This window comes from Corapipo altera, unplaced genomic scaffold, assembly GCF_003945725.1.
Source record: "Corapipo altera isolate COAL_440 unplaced genomic scaffold, ASM394572v1 59, whole genome shotgun sequence".
In the NCBI taxonomy this organism is placed as follows: domain Eukaryota; kingdom Metazoa; phylum Chordata; class Aves; order Passeriformes; family Pipridae; genus Corapipo; species Corapipo altera.
Window position 1 is genome coordinate 2,800,411 of NW_020884917.1, and position 26,579 is coordinate 2,826,989.

The following is a 26,579-nucleotide window of genomic DNA, read 5'->3' on the forward strand; positions in this document are numbered from 1 at the left end:
CTTGTCTGTTTTGCCTTTCATCTTTCCATACTCAGAAAAGGCGTTGGACGAGGCATACTGAAATTCATAGGAGTTTTCTAGTGCAGATTTAGGGTCTGTAAGGATTCTTCTAGGGGTCAGACCTGTGAGTCCACTGGTTATGGGTCTGTGAAATGGGATCAGAACATTCTCATATGAATCTGTCTCAGACAGCATAAACTAACATTTTCATGTTATTTCAATAAATCAATGCATTTTTCAGAACAAAAACATGTTCTTCAACAGAATCCAATACTTCACAAAATGAGGTCCACAGCATTCGGTTAAAAAATATAAATACACTTGAGAACTTGTGTAATAAGAGACAAAATGAGATAATATGAATGGATAATAAAAAATATAAAGTCAATGTTGGAGAACATTTATTGTGTGCTTCAGCCCTCTCTTAAAAATCAAGGTCTTAGATTCTTTATTCAGAGTGCCATCAGTCTGCGTCCTAAATATTTTCTGTGAAGGAGAGTCCACTTATTTGGTCAACCTGTTTCCAGGTGTAACTAGGTTCAGTGAAGAACTTTCTTTACATCTACCTCTGAGGCAAAATACAATACTGGCTTACGAAATCTGCAAGTGAACTGATTTTGCACACTCATTTTCTCATAGACTTCATTGATTCATATTGCTAAGATTATATACTAAATCACGAAAAGGTATTTTGTAAATGTTATAGACAAGATAATTAATGTTGCAGAGAGGACAAGGGGTGCCAGCTGTTCAGTCTTAACTTATTGTTGTGGTTCTTTATATAAAACTAAGATATTTTCATTCTTGTTATTTGAACCAAGCATTTGTATTTTTAGGAGGCAGCAGTTGGTAGAGGATGATCCTTTGGTTAATGGATCTTGCTAGTTTGGGCCTTCATGAATCTTGGACAATGGGGAGTAAGTAACCTTTCCTGTTTTTTCCCATGTCTGGTAGGAATATCTCTGTTCCTGAGGGACTAGCAGAAAAAGAAATGGCATATGAGATGCTGCAGCCTTGTCGCTGTCCTCCTGCTATTGTGATACAGGATCTTCTGCTGATGACACATCACTGCTGTGGTCTTATCAGGGTACAGTTCTTCTGGTCTTCATATTAATTAACAAATATGAATCTTATGAATCTAACAAATATCAGTCTTACTTTTGAGAGCAATATCTTGGGAATTGTGTTCTCTGTATCAACACAGACTATTAATCTTTATCATGCTGTTTCTTCCAGTACTTGTAAACACATGTGCTCTGCTATTCATATTTCATTTGTACAAATTTTAATATTTCTATGGCAAATCTCTACAATTGAAACTTGACCCAAGAATGTGCCATGAGCATATTACACACCCATGTTTCTTTGACTCATACGTGTATATATTAATAATAATGTTCAGCAGCAGAAGACAGCAACATCAATTATTTACTGCTGCTCCTGCTTGTTTGAAACTGTCCACAATCCTCAGGAAATATCTTTGTTTATTTTAGAGGATATCAATTACACAGGACTTGAGGGAGGAGTGTTCCAATTCAAACCTACAGTTACTCTCAGTTTTGGAGGAGACTTCTCTCCACTAAGCTATTTATAACATAAGAAGCTATGGTAGAATTGGTCATGTTAAGATATTTTTTTATTTATCTTCCTTAATCCCACAGTGCTATGAAACTGCTGCTCCTTCTGTCACTTTGACATATCACCGCTTTCAAAAATTTGCCTAAAAACAGTAATTATTTCAAACTCCTTTACTGACAATTGATTAAAACAGGTTCTGAGGACAAAACAATGCTTTTAATTACGTTGAACATTAGTTTGAATCCATAATGCTTGAAAATAGGAAGTGCTACTTGCTATTATTAAACTAAGGAACCCTTCATCAAACTCATAAAAAATGTCATTGGCTCAAAGTGAAGAAATTAGCAAAGTGTAGGAGGAAGGTCACTGCTTGCCTTGAAGAACAGACCTAGCAAGAAGAGTGTATTCTTATTGCTCTCCTCAAAAAAAAGTAGTATGTGGCCTTTCAGCACAGCTAAATAAAAGATAAGATTATTATCTCTCACATTGGGAAATAGAACTTGTTTATTATTTTCTTTTTTATAGAAAACACTATTATCAAGCCAATTACATTAATCTACTGAAGTATGACACTAAAAATCCTTTTTAACTATTTTATACAAAGGAACATATTCTGCTGAAAATTATTGTTCTCATCTAGACCAGCCTTCCATGGAAACCAGTGTGTGCCTGTTAGTTGGATAAGTACTTTAATATGTAGGCTGGGGTGAATTGAAGCGTAAAGACACTTCAGATCTAACACTAGTTAGCAAACCGAATGGCTTTTAAATATCCTCATTGGAGAGGGAAGAAAATAAAGGCATGAATGCTTCTCTAATAAATCATTGTACATCATCTCTCTTCTGTAACTACCTTGTGAAAATTCCGGCTGTAAAATACTTGCTTACACAGCTCAGTCAGCTCTATATACATGCTGAAGTGTTTCCCTTTGCTTCTACTGTTTCTGATGAAGGTTGGAATCCTTGACCTTCTACACATGTCAAATCTGCACTGTTGAGCCACTGAATTACTTTCTCCCTGTTTTTAAGACTCTGGAAAAGGGCATAAGTGGAGTTCACGTTTTGCTGTGCCTTGCCTAGAGAAAACCTCAGGCTGCTTCTTTAAATTAGCAAGTTAATGTAGAGGAAAGTGTTCTGGTTCCAACCAGGACAGGATTAATTTTTGCAGTAGCCAGGAGGGGGCATGGCCAGGACCCAGATGTTATTCCATACCACCTCACATCGTTTCCCCGGACAGGGGTAGAATGGAGGCGGTTTGCATATTGCCAGTTTCTGCATGGTGAGCATTTGCATACGAATTGTTTGCCTCTCTTACACCCTCTGTTATTAATACTGTTGCTGTTACTGTTTGTTTTCCTATTCCATTGCTGTTTCCAGTGAATTGTTCTTATCTCAACCCATGATCTTTACCTTTTGTGCCTTCAATTCTCTCCAGCCCACAGCAGGGGAAGAGAAAGGGGAAGTGAGTGAGTGGAGCATGGTTTGGGGTGTTTCAGTGGGAATACCATTCCTAAACCATGACAGGAAGGAATCCAGCATTTTTCTGGGCTGAATGCTTCTTTGTTCATCCCTCAATATGAATTACAGCTATCTGAGTCTGCACAGCCAGCTTCATCTCCTCTCCATATAAACTGATATTGCTTCAAAGCTGCTTTGCCTTCATATTTAGTAAGGCAAGTGAATTCATCCTGAAACTCTGGTTTTGGAGTAGAATTCAAGCTGCTCATGATATGTCAATGTAAGTAGGACTGTTGACCAGTGAGTCAACAAAAATTTAAGAGCTAATTATTCCTACTGGAGCTTAGCTTCAAAAAACTGCTGCAATGTTCTTGGCATACCTGAAGCTTCCAGTAGAAACCTTAAAAGAGAGGAGCAGTATCTCTTCTATCCTCATACTTCCCACCTCCCACCACACTGCCTATAGAGTTTGAAGTGGGTTTTGTTAATTCAGTAGGTTACTGGGCTTTTTTTTTCCCATGTGTTTTTCCAAGGCTTATATGTCTGAATTGACCTCTACTGGGAAGTAGGAGAAAGATTTTGTCTGAGCAAAACAATCATGAGGTCCTGAAGACCAACATTGTAAACCTGGGGAAGGCTGGGTAACCCAGCCTTGTTCTATCCTCATCCTTGTTCTAACCTCATCTCTGCTGCAAACATATTTCATATAAGGAGCACATGAGCTCCTGGGGAGTTCATCTGCAGCTTATTGTCTTTTCTCTCCCTTAACTCTCAGCACAGGTTTTGAGGACCATGATATTGATCTGAAGTTATGACTGCTCATGTCCATCTACTATGAGAAAACAATACTTATGACAGGTATTGTCTTGTAGCAGAGCTGTAATAAATCTTACCTTGAATAACTACCACAGTACTTGACTTGCTTCTGTTTATTGAAGGTTTGCAAGCAGGTTGTCTTAGCTCTCCCATTATCTGCACTCCTGGTTGTCTAGAGCCACGTGGTATCATTGTATACCTTTGTACAATCAAGGTTGTCTGGCATTTACTATTTTCATTTTGTCAACAAACTAAGACCAACCTTCACCTCTTCTCTGTACATCCTGGGTCTCCATTGCATATTCTGTGCTTGTTCAGTCCCTGTGGATAAAACAACTGCAGCAGGCACAGAAAAGGTGAAATTTCCTCTTATCTAAATTGTTTGCATACATTAGTTAAAAGCTACCTGACCTCTGAGGTACCTCACTAGTAAACTCTTTTCTTTCACACCTCTTATTACCTCTTCACTGTTTCCTATTTTTGAGCTAATTTTCTATCCTAAAGCTATTATTTTAACCTATGTACCATGACTCTCTGCCTTATTCAATTATCTTCAGTGTGGAACCTTATTACTCTTTGAAAATGTAAGTGTATGAAACACTGCAGTTCCCTTGCTCCTGCTGCAGCAATATTATCTCTTCAGAATGAAAACGAGTTAGTTTAAGCAGGACTCCTACGGGTCCACAATGGATATTTAGAATCAAATTATTCACGTGAAGGTCTTCATAATGTGTCCTTCAAACCATTTCTTCACCTGTACCCCTTCTCCCTTAACTATGCTAACCAGGCTATAATCTGTTTGCCACAATAGACTTTTTTCATTAAATAACAGGTTTCCTGTTTTCCAGTCCTCTGGAGTATGTCCTGTGACTAGAAAACAAAGCTCTGTCTCCTTTGTCCTCTGGAAAGTTTGGAGCAAAACAACTGTTTAACAATCTGCCATCTTCATCCTTGTTGCCCATTCCCTATGACCACATTTTAGTGGTCCAATTTTCTCTTTTATAATTTGTCAAGTGAGAAAATATGAGAAGTTCTTCATTTTAGTTGAACATTACCTGGCAATTTGGATATTTGTTTTTGTTTGTTTGTTTTTTTCTTACACCTCTAACCAGAAAGAAATATGCTGTCATTTACTCTGATAACAGACATTGGTAACTATTAAATTCATCAGATATTTTATTGATTGCTACTGCAATGAAATTTCTTTATTATAAGAGTGTAGCCTTAATCCTTCAAAAGGACAATCACATGCTTTTTTATTTTGGGATGTGCAAATTCACATCTGAAACTTGTGACAGATCCCTGTTATAATAAAGTGCTAATGCCCGTCGCAGCCTTCTCATCAAAAAGCTCCGTTCTGTACAAGACTGATAAAAACAGTTGTGCTTCTTGGGGCCCTTTTCTGCCTTTGTAAGATATGAAGGGCTTCAGAGAGTGTGGAAGTGGGTAGCACCCTATTTGGAGAGTATGGAAGCTTGAAAAAAAGGATAATACCAGTTACCCGTTGTATCCACCAAACTAAACGGAGAAATCAATTTACATTTAATAACACAATTCTTTCCACTGCTGTAATAATCAGTACACACCTCAGCTTAGCTACTGTGGCACATGTTTAGCTGCAGCTCATTTATGGGAAAGTGCTAGTACTTCTGAGATCAACATATGTTAAATCCCACTGAACTTACCATGAGGGAAAGCTTATTTCATCTGGGTCATACCTGTATAATTGAATGCTTTAGAAACAGAAAATTGGAAATCTCTCATTCATTTGTAGTTTCCATATAAAGTGGAAGGTGGTTGCTTAAACTTAATAAGCCTATCAAAATCAAATTTATCTTGTGTTCTTTGACATGGTAGAATAAAGCTATGAAAGACACTCATTTTCAAGACCGTGACAAATATGAAACATTTTATTATACATTTCTAGAGGGGGCTTGTTCTCTTTAGGATGATACCTTATAGCTTGTTTTACTCTGTCCTATTTCAGCAATTTTAGGGGAGCTTGTAATACATTCCCTAGTACTACTGATGGAGGGGGGGGGCAGGGAGAGGAATCTGCAGTTTATACAGGGAAAAGTAAGTACTAGATCCTAAAGCAAAGATTCTTTGGAAATTTCTTGAGGTTTTACAGTTGCTCTTCTGCCATATATCAGCTTCCTGACAGGTGTTTGTCTCCAAATCCCAAATCCTGCTGAAAATAGGATTTAGACTATTACTTGGCCAGACCAGGGCATAACTCCCTATGCATGTATTACATGTTAACTCAATCCAAAGAAGAGTTGATGGGGTTTTTTTCGGATTAATTTTGTCAAAGAACACTGATTTTCAGTAATATTAAAAACATTCCTAATAGCTTTGTCAAGATGATTAATAACAAAGCCAGGTTTCTTAAGTATGGAAAAATAGTTTTGTTCTGACTTCTGTACAAAGTTGTAATGCAGAATAATCATGCTAAATTCAAAAATGTCTCAAATGATTATTGGATAGCAGAGCAAAACGTATCTTCATGAGACTTGCAGAGGGCTGCCACCTGGGGGGACTTTAAAAGGCTAGAGTGGATTGGCAGAAACCTTGTACGTCCAGCAGAAGCAAGTGGAAAGTCCTGCACCTGACTGGGAGGAAATAAATGTATACATACAACTGTACAGGTGCTTGTGCAAAGGGACCTGGAGGGGAAGGTGCTTCATGCTCATGCTACAGTCAAAGTTAACCATGCAGGGGGGTGGATTATCCAGGATGTCTCTGTGTGGTTCGGGGAAAGGACTGTTCCTTATTTTCCAGCACTTGCATGTGGAAAGTACCATTCCTGGTTTTACCCCTTCCCACCAGAAGAGACTAACAAACTGGAGCCAATCAAGTGGAGGGCTGCCAAGTTCATGAAGGGGCTGGAGAATGTGGCATATCAAGAGAGACTGATGGCCCTAGGACTGTGTATCCTGGAGAAGGCATCTGAGGGGATCTTCTGGTACCTGTAGGAGTCTTGTTAGAGAAGATGGAAGATAAGGCCTTCTCTAAGGGTGTGCAGTGAAAGGAGAGTGGTCAGTCATTGCAAATTGCTGCAAGAAAAATCCTGGGTTATAAAGAAGAACTTTCACTATGACAATAGCCAAACACTGGAACAAGTCAACTGGAGAGGCTTTGGAACTCTTCAGAGCTTGACCAAATGAGTCCCTGAGTAGCCTCACCTAACACTGTGGTCAGCCTTATGTTGAGCACTTAGTTTCAGTGGGATTAGATGGCACCTGGAAGTTCTTTTCAATATAAATTATTCTGTAAAAAAATGTGGTAAATTTTGATACAGAACTTGTTCAAAACTTTAGTACTATGGATGTTATGTTCTTCCAGAATGGGAAGAAATGGTCACAATTTGACAAGTGAAGAAAGCTGTTGCAAAACTGTTCCCATCCAAATTGTAGTGAGATTAATCCTGATTCAATTTTAAAATTGTCATAAATACAGATGAGTTTAAATATGACACTTCTATCACTCCTTTAATTTAAGCAAGTAGTGTATCATATACCAGTGAAAAATTAGTATCTTTCTGCCATTTCACTCCCTGGCACGCTAAACAAAGAGCAGCAGCATAAGTTCTACAGTTTGAACTCCAGTTTGTTAATCATGTTTCCTAGGGCAGTGCTCACAGACCACAAGAGATGGCAACCCCATGATGCTAAGTGCTCTGCCACCACATTGTATTGTTTTCTCTTATATTGAAGAAAATGTAATTTTTCTAAATTACTTGATATGTAGAGTTCTGTAATACATAAACTACAAATATAAGATTGTTTCTGGCCCAAGCAGTATGTTCGAACAATCAATGAGTATTTTTCTATAGTTTATTCAAAAGCAATCTTACTTGTGTACATGTTCATGAAGATCTTAGCATTCATTTCAAATCATTGTGTCTTCAGAGAAAAATTAATAACTGCATATTTGAATTAAGAATTTGTATTTAATGGCTTGCATTTGGTGAGTTATGTAATTTAAAAGGTATTACTTTTATTCTGGATTTCTTTCCCCATCCACGGCGTGGGGCTGGCCCAGTTCTAGTTCCATTTCCATCTGAAGAACCATTGCGACGCTTTGAGGGATGGGGAAAGGAAAACTCCAGGGGTATCCCAGGGTTTTTTCAGGCCCTGAGCCTGGAGGGGAGAGGTGCTCCCCCCTCCCCCCCCCCGCACGTGGCCCCATGGCCGGCAGGGAGACAGGACACAGGACACCGGGCGTGGAGAGGAGGCGAGAGAGGGTTTATTGTGGGGGATGTTACATTTATAGGGTTTAGGAGGATTCACAGAGTAACCAATTAGAAGTCTCAAGGGGCTTACAGGAACACCCAATCACAGGAAGAGGTTAACAAAGGCCAATGGAAAGCACCTCAGGACACCTTCCCAGGACATTCCTGCATGGATAAGATAACATGGGGGGTGCTGGGAAGAAGAAGCATGTGTTTGCAAAGACACCACCAAAAGCCATTTTAAAACCTGTTTAAACCACAGTTTTCCCATATAATGCAGGTTTAATGCTACACTTTTAGATCCTGTTTGAAAGTTTAATATATTCTACATCACTGATAGTGTGTATTGCAATCAGCTGTACAGTATGCTTTGAAAGTTGTGCTAGTTCCACGAGTTAATTTAGAAGGTTGCAGCTTACATTGCAACATACGTACTTGGATTTAATAGAGAAGGTTGAAAGTATGTACAAGACGAAAATTATTTACTGAAGCAATTTTTAACACTTTTAATGAAGTAGAGATAAGAGGATTCTTCATACACCTTGGAGAATTCATAAATAGGGAAAAATATTATGAATTAATCCCTTGTTTCTCTGCGAGATAAGAATATAAGAAAAGATCATGCCTATTTGATTTTTTTTCTTTTAGACCAATGTTCTGCCTGTGTCTAATACGCATATATGCTTTACAGGAGCGCACCAAGTATTAGTTGTGTAGCTGACAGAGGACACAGGGCCTCTGATAGCTGTTTAAGAAAATCCAAGTGAATTTTAGTTAATTTCATTTCTTTTTGCCAAGAAAATGTTCTACCAGTGTTACTCATAAATCTTACTGATGTGGAAGCCAATGCTTAAAAAAAAAAAAGAACAAAATACCTGCAAAGAAACCAACAACTTCAAGAAAACGAACATGAAGGAACTGGGCTGGTGTTGAAAGTACCAATAAAAGGTGGAATAAGAAAGATTATACCCTTGCAGCTTAGTTTAATGGAAGTCCTTGCCAAAGACTGTTTCAGTGGAGTTCAAGGAACAAGAGTTCAGAGAGCCTAACCTGGAACTGGGGGGCAGGATTATAAAGTGTATATTTGATAAAAATTACCAAGGTGATACAAAGTAATTGGGAGAGATGGACAGAGTCACAGGAGAGACGGTAGTCAGGAACTGTAAATGAGTTATTAAATCCTACTCACTGTATGATATGGGGGTGTGTGTGTGTGTGTGTATAAACCAGAAGAGAATGATGGATTAAACAGGGAAAGAAAGGGATGGAAGTGAGTAAGCGGCATCTTAAAAACTGGAACAAGTGGGAGAGAGAGGGGAAAAAGAGAGCAAAGAAATATTTGTTCCAGGGAAAATTGTTAAAGGAGAAAAATGGGAAAGGGAAGAAAATGAAGGTAAAGATGAAGATAATTTTGTCAGTTTTCTGTGTAGGGAGGGAAATTAACAGAAAAATTAACCAGAAACATAAAAAGGACTTAGCATCCAGGATTTGGTTAAGTTAAACAAATTATAGATATTTGCTCAGAAATATGTTTTTTTATAGAGGAACAAGCATTTTTATGGCATTTCCTCAAACAAGGCAACATACCATGAGTACAGAAAGTTGATTTTGGAACTTTGGAACACAAGAGGGTGTTGTCAAAAACCTGAATTTGTGCTCCTTTTGTCATCAGCAAATGCCAAAGCTTGGGGAGACTGAACAGCTCTCTCTTCAAAAGAGAAAGAGTACTGAAAGCATATGCTGGCTCCTCAACACAGCTGAGCTAGTCAGCAGGGCTAGATTGAAGAGGGGGGGGGGCATAAAGAGGGGCTTGCTGAATAATGGTGGAAGAATGTGGTCAATGAGAAAATTTGGCAACAGGGAAGACCAACAGATGAACTTTGGAAAACTTACAAAAGTGACTGCAGTGGAGCTGCCATTGAATGGTAGAACATAAAGTCTTTTCCTTCCTGTGTGAGCCTTCATTTCGCTGTTGTTTTTACTCTTGCCTGAACATACTATGCTGGTTAGAAGTTTGTACAAGAGCTTCACTGCTCACATTGTTAGAAATTTAACTTCCAAACAAAACTAGCTCATAGCCATTTGTTCTTTTGCCAGTACCAGCCTCTAGTTTCAAGTAGCTCTGGCTTAAATACTTCTCATTCTCTTCTATAAAGTAGAATATCTGTATCCCTAGTAGATGATTTTGCTCCCTCTCACCTTCTCAAATGCAGCTGACCAGAACTGTATATCCCATCTGGTCTTTCTATTGCCTTTTCCAGAGTGCTAAGAACTGCTTCTGGTGGTGATTGCCTTTTCCACAGCTGCCTGATGAGGGTTTATTCTCATTCTAATGTTAAACCACATACCTTAAATGAAAGAGAGTACAAGGCTGAATGAAGATAGGAAAACAAGGACACAGCTACCAGAGATGGAAGGCTTATCACCAAGGATACACTATAAAGTGTTATTCTAGAAGTGCTGCTCCTTTACTGCAGCGCTGCTCTGATTAACTTGATGACAAAAAAGCACTGCACCATAAGTCTTGGTTCAGAGGCCTCCAAGACTATCAGGGTGTTTTGTCTGGAAGAGCCTGATCTGTGGTGAAACACATAGACCACCTTGGCACCAGTCTGAAACAGGCCACACTCAACCAGGCATCTGCTGTTCTGGACAGCAACACATAAAGGCTTGGTCAGCTCCTGCCTTGTAACTGAAGATGTTGCAGAGACATGCACTGCTCTCTCATTAGACCTGAGTAACACAGGCAAAGCCACCTGGGATGTGTTTATGCTTATTGACATGAAAATGCTTAGTAAAATTTCTTAGAACATTAGAAAACTGGAGGCTGTTTTCCTTCCAGGATATCAGGACTAATACAGCACAAAAAAGTTAGCAAAGAAGCACAATATTGCATTGCTAACTCTAGTCAATTTTATTTTTATTTCAGTTTTTGAAGTCATTATAAAGTGTACATATATTTTGTTGCAGATTATATCCTTAAATTTGTTTAAATTCTGATCACCTTACCTGATTTTTTGACTTGTTTACCTAGCAGCACTACGAAGTCTGTGTGTAAGTAATGGCAGCTTTTTGGTCCAGAAGTAATCTTAGCAAAGGAAAAATTTCAGCAGAACTTTCCAGTCATTGAGAACTTGCATCCATTTATTCCCCCCATGGCGCAGATTTGTTCTCTCTCAGCTGGATGGGGAAAGGCAATTGAAACACATTGAGCACTGAGAATCTAAGAATGAGATCCTGTTAAAAACAATGGGACAAGATTGTAGGAGTTCAGTTATTGGCAGGTGCTATGTGTTCACCAAGCAGATGGGATCAATAAAGCCTTCTAAGTCTATACCTACCATACTCTTAAAACTGTACTTCTGGATTTAGGGGATTGTGTGTGTGTATATATATGTATATTCAAGTACCCACAACAATCTTGAATTTGTTGCCACTAGTTTTATTTAGAAAAGGTACTATTTGGACACTGGGAGAAGTGAACTTTTAAAACAATATAAATCCTAGAATCTATATAAAAGCTTAGACAGTAACCCCTGACAAAATACTTGACATACTTATTCTCTGTGTGTTGCAATAAATCCAGTTCAGGAATTGCAAACATATATTTTCCCAAATCAGCTGTTTATGCCGAGGCTCACACAATCAGCCCACAAATGAAATAACCGTGGACTTCTGTGTCTTGAAGACTCTGCTCACCTGGAATCCACTGGCAGCCAGGAACTGCCTAAAAGGCAGAGAATATCAATAGAATAGGAAAGAACATGAAGGAAATGAAAAGAGGAAGATTAAAGAAAACAACGTGAGGAACAGAAAAGACAACAGGTAGTGCGACAGACTGAGAAGACAAAAATAAAGAAATCCAGGGAGGTGAAAAGAGATCAAGTGTTACTTTGGGGAATAAAGAGTTATACCCCACTGTTACAGGGGAATAAACAGTGACGGTAGAGGGGATGTGAGTTTGTAGTCAGGCTGGGTAGTGGTTCAGTCCCCCAGGAGCTAATGAGAAATGAATGTCTGTCCCAGGGGAATTTCTCAAATACTTGTTTTTCTTGCTGTGTTGGGACGGTAATTCAAGTTAACACAACTTTTCAGTGTCACAAAAAGCTTAGTTTTGAACATGCCAGTGAATCAGGTTGAAGCAAGACACTTGTCCTAAGGACAGTGTGATAATAACCTCTGGTCCGCTGCATTGCTGCAGTCTCGTTCAAACGGTGGTTCGGACATATTCCCTCCCTGTGTGGTATGCTGAAGTCCCCAACAGTGCCTGCATGTGGCCCACCTTGAGAAAGAACCTCAGTGCGTCAGAGGAAATGCGGTTTGGGCTCCTGTGTCTACACTGGACACGTAAAAATACATGCTGGTCAGCTCATCTTAAGGAAATGTAGGAAACTACGTACATACCTTGAAAATGCACAGCTTTATAGCTGGGCTTGCTGGATTTACTGGTTTTTGTTGGGGAATTTGTGGACACAACCTGAATTTTCCTTTGGACTCTACCTAGATTTTTGGTTTTGTTGTTGTACTATTCTTCCCTGATTATTAATGGTATTTATCTTTTTTATTTCTCTGTACCTTTCACATTTTTCTACTTCTTGTGCTAAGTCTAGTTTGCACTTTCTCTCCTATGTTTTCCTTCATAATCCCTTTTTCCTGAATTCCAGTGTGCTCCTTCACAATTTGTTTTCTCCCCATCTCAGTCTATCTCTGGTTTCTTTCCCTCCCATGTGTGTGCCAAGGCATTCCAATACAGAAGGCTTTATTGAAGCAAAATAGTAAAAAATGGGAACTGTCTAGCTTGCAAGTTACTCTTCTTAATGTTTGCTGTGTCTGTCTACATGGGAAACTGGTGCACTGTGAGTTCACATACTAATTTACAATAAATTTATGACACAGCAAATAAGTCTTAGGCTCCTAAATATCCAAGTAGTTTTTATAATGTTATGCATAGTGCTTTCTGGTTTATAACCATACAGTTTAAAAAAACGTACATGTAGTAAAAGATCTTTTTAGTTTTGGAATATTCAAATTTTAAAAGTTCTGTGAAATCAGAACATTTCTCAACCTTTGATTTTTTTTAAAGAATTTTTTTAATGAAAATACTTTATTTTCTTGAAGATAAATGCAAAATATGCCTGTTGAATGTGTCCATCCTTTCACAAAATTAATTGTAATTCTGCGCACCTGCTAGTATTCCTCAAGTAGCTGAGAATGTGTCATGTGGGGCTAGAAGATCCTTAAAATTACAGGAGACAAATTGCTTCTTAAAAAAATGTGATATGCAGTGAGACTCAGACATGTACAGCTTCCCACTTGCAATGTAATGTACTGTGCCCACTGCAGAAATTTGCAGTAAGGGAGGTTTCGTGAAACAGCCTTCTTCCACATCTGTCTGTGGGACTGAACTTCTGTGGCAAACTGAGTCCCAAAGCTTTAGCTAGCCTCTGAACTTCAAAGTTTAGGTCAATGTCTAAAATTGAGACTAGTGACCTGTCTCAGACCTTGAGTCCTGGAGGATAAAAAGTTATTAGATAATACTTTCTCTTGCAAAGGGCTTCAGCAAAAACAGGAATAGGGCCTAGACACATTTTTTTCGCTTACCATGAACTGGTCCTTCTTACCTGTTGTCTGCATTGGCCCCTTCACACTGTTCCCATTTAAATGCACATCCCTGCCTCGATGCCTCCTTAACCTTCTTTGTTGTAGTTAGTTACAGATCATGATAAAGTAGGCAGTCCCTGGTACATCACTGCCTTTAAATTGTTCATAATTACAAATGTTCAAATTGGCTTAGATTTATGCTCTATTTCTCAATTTGTTTGCTTTTATAAAGTGGTTTGTTGTTGGTTTTTTTTGGTCAGTGTGCACTGTGTTTGGCAAACATGCTTTGCTCCTGGACTTATAACATGACTTAGTCATGGTTAGCAAATTATAATTTCAATGAGACTTTAAGTAGTCTAAATCTCAATAAACTCAACACCAGGGTTGATGTGTTGATATTCGTTTTCTTCCAATTTATGTCTAAATGTTCTTGGCTTTCAGTTGTCAGTGAGTTAATTTTTCTTTTAATTTCTTAAGTGAAGATGTACTCTCGTGGGCCTGAATCTCCAGGATAGCATTTTTTAAATGTTTATTCACATAGTAATTTTCATTATGTGATTGGAAAAGAGACACTGTGATCTGCCTGGTTATGTCAATAAGTGTGGATCAATGTCTTTAGACCTAAGGGCTTAAAATGAGACTCTGAGCTCTTAAAGCCTTGGGTGTCTTGTGAAATTCAAGTGCTAGTATGTTTAATGAAATCTTAAAAGATAAGGTAAAAAATATTTTGTTCTATTTGTTCAGTGTTTTACTCTATACCAGTTTTACACCACTATTAGGATGATCAGTTACCTATTCCACAGTAGAGACTGAGTTAATTTTTGTGTATAAATAGGAAGACATATAAAGTAATCCATATAATTATAATAAAATATTATATAAATGTAGTATACTGACTGTCATATGCTGAATTCTGGTTACTCATATTAGGCAACACTCAGAACTTGAAAAGCAACTTACTGCTGAACATCAAACCATGTATTTATGGGCCTAAATATCCACATAAAATCGTTGAACTACAATTTACAATAGTTACAGGACTTAGTTGTCAGTATACCCCAGTGGTAAATTCAGTGATAGGGTGTACATTTCCTTATACTTCACCATTGTCTGGGACCAAGTCTTAAAAATAACAAAATCCAGCTTGGCAGGGACCCTGAGAGGTCATCTCATCCAACTTTCCACTCAGAGTTAGTGCTCATTTCAGACTGACTTTGTCAGGACTTTGTTCAGCTGGGTCTTGAAAAACTTCAAGGAAGACTGTGCAACCTGTTTCAATGTTCATCTGTCTTTCAGAGATTTTTATTTTTTTTCCTTTTATGCAGTTGAAACCTCTTTTGTTTCAATTCAGGATCATTCTCTCCTGGTGTCCCACAGTGCACCTCTGTAAAGATCCTGGCTCTGCCATCTTAATCTCCCTGCAGACAGCAGGAGGCTGTCTGCAGGGGCAGCCCAGTCCCAGAAAAGTGAGGGTTTTCCCCAGAAAAGCCTCACTTCCTCAGCTTCTGTTCACAAGGCATGTGATTGAGCCTCCTGGCTTGACTGCGTTTGCAGTCAGCATTTGCCTCAGTGTCTCTCTGGCACTGGGAGGCACATATGGATCAAGAATTTCTGAAAGAGATTCCAGACTTGATGAGCCAGTTTGCTCAAGGTCATTTTTCTCAATTACCTGTCTTTCACAAGATCCTGCCTACCAAGATTCTTTGCAAATGTTACTGGTTTTTACTCTTAAATTAGTCTGTGGGTTTGTTAAGCCCAATGGTTAGTAACCTGTCTTGTCTGATTCCCCTTGAGACTATTCAGGCTGATACTTTTTTTCCCCAATTGTTTCTTGTCCCCCTCAGTACATGACATTATCTGTTAAGTATACATCAGGTCTTACAAACCTTGTCACTTCTTCCATCAGCTCAGGGAGTGGTTTTCTCCTAGGGTTCTCATTTTGCTTTTTTTTTTTTAAATAGTATTTCTCTTTCGTTGTATGGCTTAATAATGGAAGACAGCAAGTGCTCTGTTGTAATCTCTCTCTTTCTCGTGTAATATCTCTCTTTCTCTGAAGAAACTCATTGTAGTCACAGTTGACGATTCAGGGAGAGAAAATCTATCTCTAAAAAAAGAAAAACTAATCTAACCCAACTGATTATAATGCATATTTTTCATGCTTAAAAAAAAAAGATTCCTTCTTGGTGAAGGATTATAAAGGTATTGCTAAAAGAAATAAATTAACTCTGGCAATATGAATGTTTTACTCTAGCCTGCTGTTAGTTTACAATATTTCAGCATGATGATTTGCTTATGTGCCTTTTGTTTATACAAATTGCTGACTTCTTTCTCCCCCTCTCGGTGCCTGCTGAGCATATGCAACACAATTTTTGAAAATTTATACTTTGTTTGCAACTCTCTTTAATCTCAAGTTTTACTTCATCTCATGCTTGCAGCCACACAACGGAGGAAACCTAATAAAAATTAGTGAGAGAGAAGTTGACCAAAAGAGTTGGATAAAGGGTAACTTCATGAGAAAAATAGACTGACCTATACAAAATTGTTTTGTGCTCTTTAGAGCAACTAATGTCTCCATAGCCAAGACAGTGGCAGCATGCAAGTTACTTTCTTCTTGGGTAGACACATGGATGCTTTCCACTGTTTTCTTTATGACAGATTGCTTTGTTTGAAGTTTCTTTAATTGTTGTTGGTCTGGCTACTCAAGTTCTTATAATTATTTTCTGATCTGAAAACACCTAGCTCCTTTCCTATAAGGTAAACATAGCAACTGTCAAGCAATGTGTGACACTAAAATTATTACTAATGCAGTGAGGTAGGGTGGGATGGGTAAAGAGAACACCAAACAGTTTGGATTGTTATGATGCAGTTCTTTCCAACTTAAAGTGGATACAAAAATGTGCAGAAAATGACGCATGAAATTTAGTTGACAGTAAGTATGCAAAGCATAGTAGAAAATACACTAATCCATTTGGGGCTGTACAGAAGAAAACTGTTCTATAATTCAGACTTGAGATGCAGCCAATTAGTGTTCCTATTTTTATGAACAGCATGTGAAGTCTTTTTAGATGGCCTTTACTTGTTTATTTCTCTCCCTGTAACTGTCCCTTTTATTTTCATATCTGATCAGAAAACCTGTTTTTACTCCATATGCTCTTCCACACTTTCACAGTTAACTGGACAAGATGTTTTGTTCATGAGACGACATCAAAATAATGACTTTTTAATGCAATTACAGTAAGAAAGGGTGTTGAAAGTGCTCACCCAGAAGTCTTATGTAGTCCCTGTTCCATCAAAGCAGAGCTGGATGGCCATTTTGTTAAACATGAATAGCTCCATTTTTCCTCTTTCAACAGGCTCGCTACTAGGGAATTACAGTACCATTTAATATTATGTATCTTTTTTTTAATCTCAGATTAGAAATGTATGGTTAACAGCAAAAAGACATGCTCAGCCCAAACTGCTTTGCTTATTGACAATGAGAACAAACATACTGTTTTCCTGGAAATAAACCATAAACTACTAAAATGCAGACTGTGGTAAGTGAAAAACCTTCAGAAAAAAACCCAGCAGGATAAAGGTCTTACAAAGTTTTCTACTGATACTGCTGTTTAGTTGTGTCCATCCAATTTTATTGTGTAAATAACGTAATTTTGTTGTCTCAAATGAGCTGTTTCAAAGTGAATACAATACCAGGCTGTCCTATGAATAACACATTTATAAATGGGTCTGTACCCTAGTTATGCTGCTTTCAACCCACCATGCCTGTACACATAACTGCATTTGTATCAGAACCATGAACAATGTGGCACCAACAGCAATCCTAGTGCTTGACCACCTATTTGCTCAAGGAAAGCAACAGATGCTGTATCCCTTGGGATGCCAGCCCTTTAGGTCCTTGTTGAGTGCAGCTGCTCTACACCTAGACCTCTGTGGTGCAGGGAACAGACTGCATGGCTCACGAACAGGGGCCTAGTAATGCCCAAAGCATTACAGGCCCTAAACTCTAATGGAGTTACTCAAAACTTGTTACTAGACTGTTTAGATGCACCTGAAAAATGTGTTGCATTACAATGAAGAAGGAGCTTGGGGTTTTTCATTCAATGCTATTTTTCTTTTTAATCAGTTAACTGAGACTGCTGTACACTGCTGGCAGCTGCGGATGTTTGCCTTTCAGGCTAGAGTTCTGTCGTTTTCTCCCTGCCTAAAAGCATCATGCTCCTGAGCTCTGCTTCTTGAGGGATGAGCAGAAAACGTACGTTCTCTAGCAAACCTTCTGGAGATTGACGCTAATAAGTACCAGTGGGAAATGTGTTTAGTCTTTCCCTTATAGGGAAATTCCCCCATGAGAGGATTTGGATACTCTTTTGGAAGTAGAGCTAAGTAGCCTGCAGAACTCTTGTCTGATGTTACATACACCTGCAGAGTTCATGACCCATGTTAGGATTTGGCAAACCAGTTTCATATACATCTATAGATTTTTTGAGTAAAAAGCGCTAAGCAAGTGTATTATTGATCTAATATATTATAATGTTATTAAGGTAGGTAAAGATGGAACAGTATGGTGACAAAATTGCAATCTATTGTTTTTTATTTGCTCACAGTATCAGTAATTCTTTGCCAAGGGAATCAACATGACACAGGCAAAATGCTTCTTCCTGTCACAGTTAACAAAAGAGCTTTTCCAAAGCTTTAATCTGGACTGAAGTGTGGATCGTGCAGTAAATCAGGTTTTGAACCAAATGACACTTTATTGAAAGAGACTTTGTGGAAGGAGACTTCAACAAACACACACAAGAATATGTTGACTAATAAGATAAAGTAACAAAAGGTAAAGTTGTCACTTCAGTGAAACAGGTAAAAATAATTTAAAGCACCTCTACCTGATTACTCAAGATCTTTAATTTAGGTAGTTGTTGGCAGGCCTTCAAATCATGAGTCAGCACCTCTAAATTCAAAGATGCAGATCCATCACAGTATTCTTGCTGATAATTCTAAATTTTCTTCTTGTGTGTAGAAAGACTACAGCAGAGAAATGCAGAGGGGTTTTTTTGGACGTTGTATAGCAAGATAATTTGAATAGTAGGAAAGTCCATTTTCTTCTATATTGCTATGTTCTTTTGCGAGTTACTTCTCATATTGTCCAGCTCATGAGTAGTTGCGGCTTCTGGGCTAACGATAAATCAAAGAGCCCAGAATAGCTGCTGCAGTCAAATCCCTTTTGGAGAACTGTTAATGTCAATCTGGGAACCCTCATCACAGAACAAACTTCTGTTTTGGTAAATAGAGTATAAGTAAGAGGACCTCTTAAAAGATGTGTGTGGTGGGTTTTACATTGGCTGGGTGTCAGGTGCCCACCAAAATCTTCTATTACTCCCCCTCTCCAGTTGGACACGGGAGAGAAAATAAAATGAAAGGTTCATGGGTTCAGATAAGGGTGGAGACAGATCACTCTGCAAGTCATGGGCAAAACAGACTTGATGAAATTCATTTATTATCAATCAAATAGGAGTAGTATAATGAGAAAATAAAAACAAATCTTAAAACACCTTTCTCCCATCTCTGTTTCGTTCCTGGTTTTAACTTCATTCCAAATTTCTCTATCTACTCACTCTCCCAAGCAGTGTAGGAGGATAAGGATTGGGGGTTGGGGTCAGTTTATCACATGCTGTCTGTGCTGCTCCTTCCTCCTAACACTCTTCCCCTGTTCCTGCAACTAGTATGAAGCTTTAAGCATTTACAGAAAAACATGACCTTGTAGGTTGTGATAATGTAAAACCATGAACTGCATTTATATAAAATAAAATCTCCTTTGAATTCATTTTTGCAGAACTGGCTTCAGATTCAAGTCAACATGAGACTTCTCATCAACTTGACTTTCTTTAAAGTGGCTCAATTCTGCAATACATGGCTCATAAATCAAAGGTAATCTTCAGAATGGAAATGTTTTACTTCTGTAGGATTTAGTGTGGGTAATGTCGCTGGGTGATATTTAGAACAGAGTTTTGAAAAGTCATTCAATAATTCCATCTAAATTATTTACTGAGTGGAGAATGTGATGGGTAAGAAATGGATGACCTTGGAAAAGAAAGGAGCACAACATCTGGAGTGCAGTTTGTAATCCCAGAACCAAAACTGTCTCATGCTGCAGTTGAGGGTTAGTGAAGGTGACAGCTGGAGGAGAATCAGATATGTATATAGTACAGCAAGCAGATCACCCGGAAGATGTGATGCCTGTACAGAAACTCAGCCTGAAATCTCTGTATCCCTCCTGTCTCAGGAGCAGATACACATATGGCACAGAAAGTTTGCAAGAAGGGGATGATGTGAAAGGCAGAGAAGGTTTGAGGTTTAGCTCTGCACTAAACAAACCACTAAAGTTTTGTGCCCTCCTTCACTCCAGTTGTGCTCTGCCTGCGGTGTATTTACAGTGAGTGCTCTGGCCTCTCCCCTGCAAGCATCTCTGCCATAGACTGCTGAACTTCTGTGGCACATTAATACATTTGGTAGCTGCGTTGTTCTTCCTGTACAGCTCTACAGATGGCACACAATGCCAAAAAAACTGGTTGAAATTATTACCTTTGCTACAGATTTGGTATGCATATGGAAGAGAGGAATTCTCACATAAATGCTCTATTCCTTAATGCAGTCCTCTTTGCAAAGTGCGTAACTATTTCTCTCTGTATACAAACAGCTCGCTGGAAAACACCTTTATTTTCTGATCTAAATTGGGAAAACATCCATTAATATTGGCACAATAAAACAGGTGCACACAGGCTATTTATTGTTCTATTTTCAACTCTGAGTATACAATAATAAAACAGATTTGAAGGGGGTAAGTTGGTTAACAGGTAAAATGTGGCAAAAACCCATTGTGTGACAGAATAGAAACTTGTAAATACCAAGGTCAGTCTTTTGTATTGCTTTAGAAAATACATTGTGCCATGGTGTTTCAATCTTCCACCACTCTCTTGGCAATTTGAAATGAGGGATGTGCCAGGAAGCACGGCCTAAACAATACCAACTGGAAAAAGCAGATTCCAGGTTTTTGGACCACATGGAGTCTTGAACTTCCATAAAAAGGCACACATTTGAAGCTGTTCTGGGAAGTATAAAGCAAACTAAATAAGCATATGTCCATTGATGCCTCAAAATGCTGTTAATTAGCTTTAGTGATGTGATTCCTTGCTTGTGGAGTGTTTATGTTTTGATTCTGCATTGCTATCTTACACAAATAATGCTTGCTTAACAATTTCAATATAAAAAAAGGTTAGTTTGTATATATTTCTCTGTAAACACACATGCATACATATAGTAAGAGATGGAGGCACACAGTGCCAAATGCTATTAGAAAGAATTTTTTTGAATGAAATTGAGTAAATTTTAAATACTGAAACTGCTGGAATTTGCCTTGACTCAGAGTTTTTAAGTCTTCTGAGATGTCTAGATTTCTCACTGGTAATATTAAACCAGCATTATTTATGTATATATGTGTTTTCAGATTGATTTATTCTACAGCTGCAGTGAATTGTATTTGCAAACTACAAAGTGCATGTAATGTAGTTTGAGTTTACAGAAAATCAAAAATCAGCCTGGTTCCAATTATGATGGTTGGAGTAGGTCCCCGGTGTTCCATTTTCGAGAGCAGATTTCACTGCAGGTATTCACTTATGAATATCCACTCATGAGAGTAAAGTGTAGAGTTCAACTTTTTTACTTAATTTGGTTTTAAACCACCCCCCCGCAAACCCAACCTAACAATCTTGAGCTCACTAGGCTTAAATTCTCTTTGATTTGAAGGGGGAAAAATACCTTTTGTATCCAATGCTACTTTCCCCATGTATGGAGAATCAGTTTCTATGCAAGGAAAAAACAATGGGGATAAAGCAATAGCATTGAGAAAGGGTGGATGAAAACAAAGTAGTGGTTTGGAGGTTTTGGTTGTTTTGTTGTGGGGATACCTCCTTCCCTCAAATCTTATCAGCAATTGTAATGATTCTCATGATTTTCAGTCTTGGAAATCAGAATCTACTGTCTCCATTGGTCCATAGAACTGTTTTTTTAAAAAGGAAAGGGACAAAGTAGACCAATTTAATAATGTAAGATAATTTGGTCAGAAATGCAGGTAAGTTCCTGATTGTCGCAGAGTTTTTTGTTGCTCTGCATGTAATCCCTCCCCCTTCCTTTTTCTTAGAAGCAAAATATCTGAAGTAAGGTAAACAGCATGATTTGGGAAGGGTGCTTACAGGACAGGGTGGGAGAGCAAAATTTGTTATAAGAGAGATTAGTATAGGCCAGCTGAGGGTCTTCCTTAGCTATGTTGTGTTCCTTTCTGCAAAAGTGTTTTAATTCCACTGTGACTTTAGTTAAGAGCTTTGAAAATGCTGAACTTGTTTAAGCTCAGTACAGAAGGCAACGGGGAATCATTACAATGACTCATAAGGCATTGGATACCAATATTGAAATAAAAATGAGTTGTTCCAAATTCTATGTTTCAAGCAGTAATTCTGTAACATCCATGTCTGCTTTATGAAGCACAATCATTTTCTTTAATAAGGAGATAATCAAAGACAAGTTAGCTGGGCTTGAGAGAAAAAACAGTGTTTCTCCTGGCTGGCAGGAGATCATAAAAATGTTTTTGACAAGGATTTAGAGAAAGCTCTGGCTGTATCAGGTCATATAGCAGAAGCTGGTCTTCTTAACCCCAAATATGTATTCAATGTGATGATTCTAGACTTCGGGAGGTGTCAGAAAAAAATCTCCTGGGTTCTTTTCGTTACGACTTTGACAGCAACTAGCGTCTTGAGGCACTAGGAAGGAAAAAGTGAGCCTGATAGGATAGGAATTAATTGCCTCCATGACAGAAAGGAACTGCTGTGTGTAAGGAAGGAATACACTGACTGCAGGAGGGTGAGGAAAAATAAGAATGTATATGAGGACAATGTCTTTTCCGTATTGAGTATCTAAAGGCATTAGTCTTTCTCACATTTTTCCTCTTGTCTCCTACTTTCTCCATGTCATGAAGTGCACTTTTTTCAAGCTTACGTTTGTTGTTTCAGTAGGTTTTATTATGTATACATTCATTGTACTATGTCTTTTTCACCATTTTGCATATAAACCCCATCTTGAAACCTCTCTCCTAATCCTGCAACATCTTTCGATGCTGCAAGAGGTTTTTTAAATGGATGACATGGATATAAATCCTTCACTTAGGCAACCTGCCAGAGGTCTAGAAAAGCCTGAGTTCCTCTGTGTCTGCTCTAAACCCTACAAGAAGCAATATTAAATGATTAGCGGTTGGCTTGCAAAAATCTCTTATCACCTTGTACTCGTGGGCTTGGATTTTTTTTCCTTGGATTGAAGGTTCCTTTTCTCATACTTCTTGGTTTCTTCAGCTCTGCAGGTGATGTGTAGAAAAAGGTAAAATGTCAATATCATTGATGTCTGCTGGTATTTTGAACGTATCAAGTTGTTAGCTGGGAAGCAAGTGTTTAAGCTACTGTTCAAGTAATTAACAAAGATGGTTAAAATTATTTCCATGGGTTTTTGGTACATTTGTTGTAACTTTGATTTTCTTGTTTGTTTAGTTCTTCACCGTGTCTTCTGCTTTGACACTCCTAAACCTTTAATTCTAAAAATTAAAGATTAATTTTAAATTAGGAATTTAGCTTTGACTTGTGAATAAGTTTATTTCATCATTTTGAGATTTAGTGAGAAAGTAAGAAAATGGAGATGAGACTAGATAGAATAAAAACTTTCAAATACACGTTTGTATTTGAAAGACAGTTTATTTACAGAAATAGGAACCTTCAGATGTGAAAGACAAATGTGAAATATGGGGTAAAAGAAAGATAAAATCTGATGGTAGGGCATGGATAACCTGAGGAGGGGGGAAAGAAAATATTTGTACTCCTATTATCCACACTTCTGCAGTACCATGTCTCAAAAGCAACTTGTCTGACTCCTTAGACTCTTTGCTGGCAACAGAATTCATAAAAACATGAACATAGAATGGAATTAAAGGTTGATTTTTGCTATTGTGTAGAGGAAAACAAGTCTCAGTTGTAAATAAGAACCAGCTATTTCTCACTGCAACAGCTAACATTTTGATTTTCTTTCAGATGAAAAAACACAACAAGGAAAAAAATTTTTATGCTGTTGATCAAAAAGAACACATGATGGTAGAGAATGAAGGAAGAGCAAAACAAATAGGTTCTATACATGTGTACATGCTCTAAATGGCTCTGAGAGTAGCATTTAGACGTGGAGATCAGATTCAACAACAATTCGAAGAAAGTAAACCCATTAAACTCAGTGGAAGAATAACTTTTTGATCTGTAGGTGAACAGCAAATACTTATTTAACAGGGAAATTGGCCATTGTCTTACAAAAAGGGCAGCAAGCTTGCACAAGACAGAAATCAAAAATGGTTCATCTCTGGAGTTCAGAAGCATTTCTCTGGCATCTGTCTCTGAGCTAGAAATTATTCAGACATTAAATGTGCAGAAGAAAATGAAATTATCATATTTTGAAGTCTTTTGGGCTCCTCTTCTCCTTTCTGTCAGGAATCAGTGACATCCTACTATATTTCACCTATACCTGCCTAATTAACAAGTAACTTTCTTTTCAAGATAGGCCTATCATCATGCCATATCAATGCCACTCTTTCTTTCTCTAGTTTTTTTTCCCCTACTTTTTTATGGGGAGATTATGGTTTAGTATTAATACTAGTTCAGAGAAGCAGAAAGAAACACACATCATTAATGACTGGCTTCACTCGGATACCATTGCACTGGTTGGCATACTCATTACAATTTGAAAATTACCTTCACTTATATAACTGTATTCATCAAAGTCATAGCATCTAAGCTAATAACTTAACAAAAACCTACAGAACAGATTAGTCTTACATTCTCTTCACCCCTCAGACAAATAACATCTATAAGCAACATCTAGTGCTAAATGTACCACTTAAGATCTTTGTACATTTTCCTTGTTCCCTTCCTGCCTGTGTTTTTCTTGTCTTTTTCTGTTTGAACTCTGTCAATGCTGAAGAAAAAGAACGTCTCAATCTGAAGCACCAAAGCTGTGGAAGGGCATTGAAGCAAGACCTCATCACCTATGAACTGGCAGTGAGGGACATACACTGCATACTTAATAGCACCTGAAGAGCATCAGATTGATCACCTCCATGGCAAGTGCTGTACAAACATGTTATAAAGGAAGACAGTCCCATCTCCACAGAAAGTACAACTGAAAGTATCTCCTGTCTACCTTCTGTTCACTTTCCTATGCCCACTCCAATTACTACTGCTACTCTTGTTCCTATTCACTATTGTCTTTCCACTCTTCTCAGGCTCCTTATGAAAAGGAAATTATCCCTTCAAACAGCTCTGTTCTACTTCTTTCTCCATTTCAAGTGCCTAAGTATAGAGTTAGTACGTTTTGTTCAGGTATAACCATGGCAGACCTAAGCTGGAGGAGGGAGGGCACGGTGTGAGGAAATGTCTCTGAGGGATGTGGTGTAGTTTGTATCATCCTCTGAAAGTTAAATATAAGTACATGAGGAATAAAGAATTTATATGTAAGCAAGTAATGGTCAAAAAAGTCAAACAAATCAAGACACAGGATACAGGGTAGACAACCAGGGAAAAGGCTGCATGTAGGTTACATCTAGACTGCAAGTTCAATCATATTGTAGTCGCTGTGAGTTAAAACAGAGAGAAAGTCTGTCCATGAGTAGTGTGAAATGCACTTGCTGCAGCAATGAAAACTGAATTTTTTTTTTCTCAGAAAGGATGTAATTGTTAATGAATCTTTGATGAATTTGCTTTTAGGAATGAAGCCCCTTTTGGCCTACCTAAATATAATTTAACTTGAATTACAACTTTGCATCTTGCAAAGAACAGCAAAGCAACAAATTTTGGCAAACTTACTCAGTACCTCAGCAGGGAGATTTTAGAGGATAAAACACATGGATATTTTCAGTGATAAAAATTTCTAATCAGTTCTTTAATCCCAAAGCTAGTAGTCAAAACCTTCAGCTTTCAGGAAATGATGGAAAGAGCTAGAGGCTCAGCTTTTGGCTTACAAATGCTTTCCCATTGCGATTATTGAGAAAAAAGTAGAGAAGTATTTTAAGGATTTGAGCCCTTACTAGTTTGCTGTTTTCATGCTAAATTCTGGGAACTACATTAAAAATATTATAAGTTTACTGATTGCAGGAAATATTTCACACTAACATGTGAGTGAACAAATGCAATATATCACCTCACATGGTCAATTTGTATTGTCAAGAGCGGTACATCTTTAATCTCTAGTCTTCATCTCCTTGATCCTTGAGATGGGCCATGAACAATAGTTTCCATGTCAGAGTAAAATCTGTGCTGAGAACAGACTTGGAAGTAAAAGATGGTGTGATTTAGCACACAGAATGATCCAGGTGATGGATACAGCAGGAACACAGGAAGGAAAGAACAGGAATGCAGAACAGGTCATTTTGAGATATTATGGTATCACAGCAGCGTGCAAAAAGCAAACAGGTAGCTGGGCAAGAGGAGATAAACAGATGCTTCTTTTCTCTTCTTACATTAGCCAACTTATAACTCTTTAGGCTGAAGGTTTGTATGGAAACAAACTTTGGAAAAAGTGTTTCTTGGAGATTTATAGTGCATTCAATTTTCTCTTTTTTCTTCCTGCATCGAACAAAGCTGATAAGGAACATTTTTGTTCAGGAATAAATGGCACTCGAAGGCTTAAGAAAAATATATGAATTAAAACTTAATAGAACATATTTATTTTAAAAAATAATATATTTTATCTAATTTTTCCATTTTATTGTTCACAGTTCATTTCCCCAGAACTAGGAGCCAGTACATTCATGGGTAACTTTGTCG